This window comes from Myotis brandtii, unplaced genomic scaffold (assembly GCF_000412655.1).
Source record: "Myotis brandtii unplaced genomic scaffold, ASM41265v1 scaffold363, whole genome shotgun sequence".
Lineage (NCBI taxonomy): Eukaryota > Metazoa > Chordata > Mammalia > Chiroptera > Vespertilionidae > Myotis > Myotis brandtii.
This window is the reverse complement of record NW_005363938.1, coordinates 6,113,923-6,119,778: the sequence shown is the minus strand read 5'-3', so window position 1 is coordinate 6,119,778 and position 5,856 is coordinate 6,113,923. Positions and strand designations below refer to the sequence as shown.

Genomic DNA, 5,856 nt, shown 5'->3' with positions numbered 1-5,856 from the left:
CCCGGGGCGGGGGGGTGGGGTGGGGGGGAGGCTGCTATTAAAAACACACCTGGCTTCTCCCAGAGAAATGCCTGAGGGCGATGTTGAAGTTCTTCGTGGGTTGAGGAAACAGGTTTTTATAGTGTAAAGCGAGGTGTGCCATCCAATTACAGCAGGTCCTCCAATAACTTGGATTCGTTCAACCTCATTTCCTAAAACGTTGATGAGATGCTGAAGAAACTTAGCTCTTGCTCATATCAATTAGCTTGTGGTAAAATTGGTTTCGTTATGCCAGTCTTCTTAAAGTCATAGGATCTATCCAATACTTGAAGTGATGACTTACTGTATCTGTCCCATCTAAAATGTTCTCTTCAGTGCTTTAGGAGAAGAGAGAGATTCAGTGTGCTTTGGTCCCATCTGGTCCAGGGACTGATAAGTCATTGTACACTTGTTATTCCCCAGGTCAGATTGAGAATTCTCTATTCAAGTACAGGCAGCTCTCCAGGGCTTGCATAGCTGCTATCTAAGGCAGATCTAAGGCTCCCACCTCCCTTTCTGAGTTTCTAACACATGTTCTCATGGTAGTTCCAGAATTTGAGATAATCATAAAGATAATGATTACAATAATTGGTGGAATTCTTGCTGTGCAGAGATGTCATAAGTGCATTGGATTCCATCCCCATATCAGACATGAGAAAAGAAGGCTTGGAGAGTTTAACTAAGTTGCCTGGTGTCCTGTAGCTAGTCAGGGGTAGGGTCTGGAATCAGAACCCCTTGTCTGGTTGACCACAGAGCCTATGTTCTTGACAACTTCTATCTACCGTCTCTTCCTAATTATAAGGAGTTTTAAGTTTGATGACAAGAAGATTCTACGTTAGGAAGAACTGATTCCATTGTCTTCCCTGCAATTAGAGTGAGAGACCAGGCTGGTGGCAGGGAGAAGAATGACATCAGACTGTTCTCTTCCTGCTTTCCAAAGATCCTTTCTGGGTTCTTCCAGGTGGGATGTGGGCAGATCTCTGAAAGAATGGTCTTCGCCGTATCATTCAACAAGTACCCAGGGTCCTTGAACTTACCTGTGTAATGGGAAGCTGCAATCCTCCCAACCCCTCACAGACATTGTGGCCTGGCTGTCCATATGGCCTGCTGTGTGGTCATGCAGGAGCTCGTCTCCTGAGTGTCAAAAAATCAAGGCACAGAAACAAACCCACAGCTCATTTCTGGAGGAATGAGAAGCTTATGGGGCGGGCCTTATTATTCTACACAGATACCTGCCATAGGTGTACCCATAGGACCCAAAAGAGAGAGTGCAACATAGCCCGAGCTTCCTCACTGTCCAGCTGCACTCAGGGACACCAGTCGTTTCAGTATTGGTTTTAATTAGGAAACTGAATGTGATATAGTCATGCATCCCTAAATATCCCAAATAGGAAGAATAAAATTTCAAATGGTATTGACTAAGTGCTACAGACTCACAGGGCTCATTTAGTCTTTACAGCAACCCCAGGAGATAGGAGCTCTCACCCCGCTCCAGATAGCTTGCTTACAGTCAGTCACCCAAGTCAGGGGCTTGTAGAGCTGGGGCTTGAACTCAGATACTCTGGTTCCGGAATTGAGGTTCTTAGCTGTTGCACCAGTGAGTCTCAATCTTTGGTGTGTCTCAGAGAGCACACAGAGGGCCCGTTAAGACACATTTCTGGGCCCCACCATCAGACTGATTCAGTAGGTCTGGGGTGAGGGACTGAGACTTTGCATCTCTGACAAGCTTGTGGCCTGGCCCCTGGTCCTCTGCCCTCTACTCTGCTGCCCACACCAAGCAAAGCAGAGAGGGAAAACCATTTGCGTGCCAACACCCAGTGGGGGTGGGGACTTCTGAGAAGACAAGAGCTTGCTTCAGATGGGCTGAGGGTCTGGCTTCTGCCATGCAAGCAACTCCATGGGGGAGAGTGGGGGTGTCCTGGGCTTGGGACTGGTTGGGTCAGGTGCCAGGGGTGGGAAGGCTGAGTTTTCTTGACTTGCAGTCTCCGAGGAAGAGCTGGCAGGAGAGGAGGGTTGAGATCTTGTCCTGGGCAAGCCAAGAATTCAAGCTGCAACTAGGTAGATGTTATCCTCCTGGCTGCAGAGTGTAATTTGTAGTGACATGAAGCCTGGAGGAGGAGAGCAGGGAAAAGTTGTGATATGGAAGGAACCCATCCCTCTCCACCCCACCCTTCAGCACTCCCTCCTCTGCCTGTGCTTGTTTTGGGTACTGGTGTCCCCCCTGCTGATGTGCTAGGCCTGCAGGGGCCACCTGATGCAGTGGGAGGCTGGTGAAGGAAGGAGAGGTTTCCCGGTGCCTGGGTGATGGGGCCTGTATTGCTGTGTCCATTTGCTTTGTAGCCCGTTCCACCCCTTCCTACTGAAGGAGGAGAGGGAAACCTTGACTTTGGCATTCTTTATTCCTCAGGATTATGGGGGGCCTGGGAGAGCCAGGCACGGGGCATACAGTAGGAACAAGGGCACTTGGATGCAGCCCCTTGGGTACAAAGTGAGCTGGTATTTTAAAGGTTGCCATATTTCTCAAACCTTTTCTGTGGACTCTTAGGAGGTCCCAGCAGCAGGGACTCCTGGAGGGCTCCAGCCATCCCTGGTGCTCTCTCACTCATAAGACAGGTTTCCTTGGGGTTCTGACAGGGCCCCCCCTGGGCTGGGGCACCTAGATGACCCAGACATCCTCAGGATTTATCTCTCTGCCAAGATGCTTGGTACCAAGGTTTCGAATCCTGCCTTTTGAAAGACAGTTACAGGTTGTAGTTGTTAATGTTTATGTTTTTCTTAATCCAGGCTGAAGAGGCCATTTTAAAGTGACAGTGGAGATGCTGGTGTGGAGGAAAGAGCACACAGAGATGAATTAGCGTTTTCCCTCCAGATTCTTTCTTGTATCTGCTCTCCCATGCTTTCTGTGAGGCCCCATTGTTGACGTTGGCCTTTACAGCAGTACCCACTAACCCAGTGCCTTGGCTCTGGTCTCTCACCCCTCTCTTCCACTGAGCATGCGGAGTTCCAGCTATCCGAGTGGAAAGCACCACCTGTAAAGGTCCCACACCTTCCAGGGGCACTCTGTTTCCTGAGGGGTCATGGTCAGGTGTGGAGGCTGACAGCCAGGGCCTGCCACAGCCTGCTCCAGTCCTCATCTCCCACGTTCCCATCCCTGCTCAGGGTCCTCTGCCTCCTTGAGCCAGGCTGATCCACTTGCTGCAATGCCTCTCAATTGCCTTCAGATTGTAGCCTCCACATTTCAGTCCCAGTCTTTGAGAAGTGCTAGGTATCCTGGTTTGCTCTCTCTGCCCCTTTCTACATTCCTTCTTTAAAGCTTGGCTCAAGGTCATGAGCTGGGGGATGGGGAACTTGTGCCAGGCCACATGGTCTGAGCTCTTCCTGCTCTGAGTTGCCTGAGGCTTTGTTGTCAGTGACCTTTGTACCATATTTTGGATTTTTTAATACCACCTCTATCCTGCCACTGTCAGGCCTGACCCACATAAACTCATGTGGGGTCCTCATTGCTTCCTCTCTTTACCTGTATGTGGTGGCCTTAGAGTCCACCTCTTGGGGGCATACATAATGATCCTTAGTCCCTGAATGATGGAGTTGCCTGAGGCTTTGTTGTCAGTGACCTTTGTACCATATTTTGGATTTTTTAATACCACCTCTATCCTGCCACTGTCAGGCCTGACCCACATAAACTCATGTGGGGTCCTCATTGCTTCCTCTCTTTACCTGTATGTGGTGGCCTTAGAGTCCACCTCTTGGGGGCATACATAATGATCCTTAGTCCCTGAATGACTGCACTGGCTTCTGTAGCTCTGTCTTGATGTCTCTGTGCATTAGACCATCATGCTAAGCCATTGAGATTTTGGAGCTTATCTGTTACGGCAGCTAGTGGTAATTACCCTAATTTGATTAGGCAGGGTTAGAACACTTGTTTCCCTAAGTGACAGGCCACACTATCTACTGTAGGTTTCTGTCCTCAGTTAATAGGATCAGCATCTGCCATAGCATCTTGACCATAATGTGGGCACCTAAGGTTTATTGGTTGATTGATTGGATGTGAGCTAGTTTTAGGAGGTAATTGATAGCCACAGAGGAAATAACCTTAACACTGTAAAGGCTGAGTTGGGTTGGGTGGATGTGGTGAGGGGAAGGGGCTGGGAAGACTTAGCTGGGGAGACTGAGTGTGAGGAGCCATCTTGCCTGCCTGTACTATCTTGCCTGCCTGTACCTTCTTGCCTGCCTGTACCATCTTGCCTGCCTGTACCTTCTTGCCTGTCTGTACCATCTTGCCAGCCTGTACCATCTTGCCTGCCTGTACCATCTTGCCTGCCTGTACCTTCTTGCCTGCCTGTACCTTCTTTCCTGCCTGTACCATCTTACCTGCCTGTACCATCTTGAGGCTGTTCTGGTCCTTAACCCTCTTGTCTGAAGGGCACCCAGTCCTTCTGAGGAGCTTGGAAGTGAAGCAGTCAGACAGTTTAGGGAGCAGCATGTTTTAGTATGTTTTCTTTGAATATGTAATTTTATAACATGAATATTGTCTTATGTTTCTTTTTATGTAAAGTAAAATTAATTCATATTGTAGAAAATTTGGAAAAGCAGAATAAGTTCATACAGAATGTGTTAAAATATTTTTTAAAATGGCAACATGGTGGTTTTGTAGCAGCATTAGGAAAATGGACCCAGGGACAGGCAGGTTTCTTGTTAGATTCCTATGTAACTCTGTCCATGACTTTTGGCTTTCTATCATCCTCTGAGGAAGTTACTTGTTTCTCTCATTTTGGAGCCAAGAAAGGTGAGAAATTGATAGGATGTGACTTAGCCTGGATGAACAGCCAGTGAAGGGCAGACAAGATTCTTGAATACCCCTCTCCTTGTCCCCAGTCCACACCTCCTGGGGAGTCAGGGGAAGACAGTGGAGGGGTGTGGTGTTTCACCTGCCCCACACAAGCAAGCCCTGAGCTCTGGCCGGTGACCCTGTCCCTCATCAGAGCCCCTGTGCAATGAATTGGAAAGACACATGTCACTGCTTCGTTCAGTAAGCCCAGGGCAGCTCTGTCGTAAGTGGAAATTCAATCGATTCAGGTTAGGTTCCAAATTTAGATTTCAGAAGGATATTGAATAGAAGCAGGGTTGCTTGAAGAAATTGAAAATCTTCGTGGGAATGGAGAAAAGTCAGAATTACCTGTCCTACTCCTGCCCCCAAGCCACATAGGCAGACGAGGCCAGAGTCTGAACTGCAGAAAACCAAAACGTCCCCAGATAACCAGGTGCAGCCCACGCAGCCTGATACATAAGCCAAACCCTCCAGACAGGGAAAGTGAGTTGGTGCAGAGAGACAGAGGTAGAGATTTGCTGGACAGGCATCCAGGGTGGGGTCAGAAAGAGAGGGATGGTGTTTGAAAGCATCTGTTCATGAGACCAGAGCTGCCCACAGCTGTTTCCTCTTTCCTGCCAGGATATAGATGTGGTCCTATAGACTACCGAGCTGGATGGTGCCAGCATTTCCTATGAGAAGGAAGTCACAGAGGACCAGAGGGCCATGGTGGTATGAAAATCCATCACTGCAATGAGCATCAGCAGGAAACCAGGGCAGTGCGTGCCTCCACGTTCTGCCTGCAGGCCCTCAGCAGGGCTCTGTGGCAGCCTGTGGCCAGGTGTGGGGAAGGCTCTGTTAAGGGAGCCAGGGCCTGGGCGCTGGAGGGAGGCTCCCTTCATTTACCACCGACAGACTGATAGTGTCTGGTGGCAGCAGGTCCCTCCCAGAGAGATGGGGAACGCAGTTCTTGGACAGCCCTCAGATGCAGGCACATGGTATTGGCCAGTGTGTGTGCTGCAGGCGTCTTC

General features: G+C 49.3%; 1 protein-coding gene across 1 annotated transcript in view; it reads left to right on the top strand.

The window, feature by feature from the left end:
• Nucleotides 1-5,856, top strand: part of WBSCR17 (Williams-Beuren syndrome chromosome region 17) — a 421,415-nt gene that overhangs the window by 1,349 nt on the left and 414,210 nt on the right. The window lies entirely within an intron of this gene.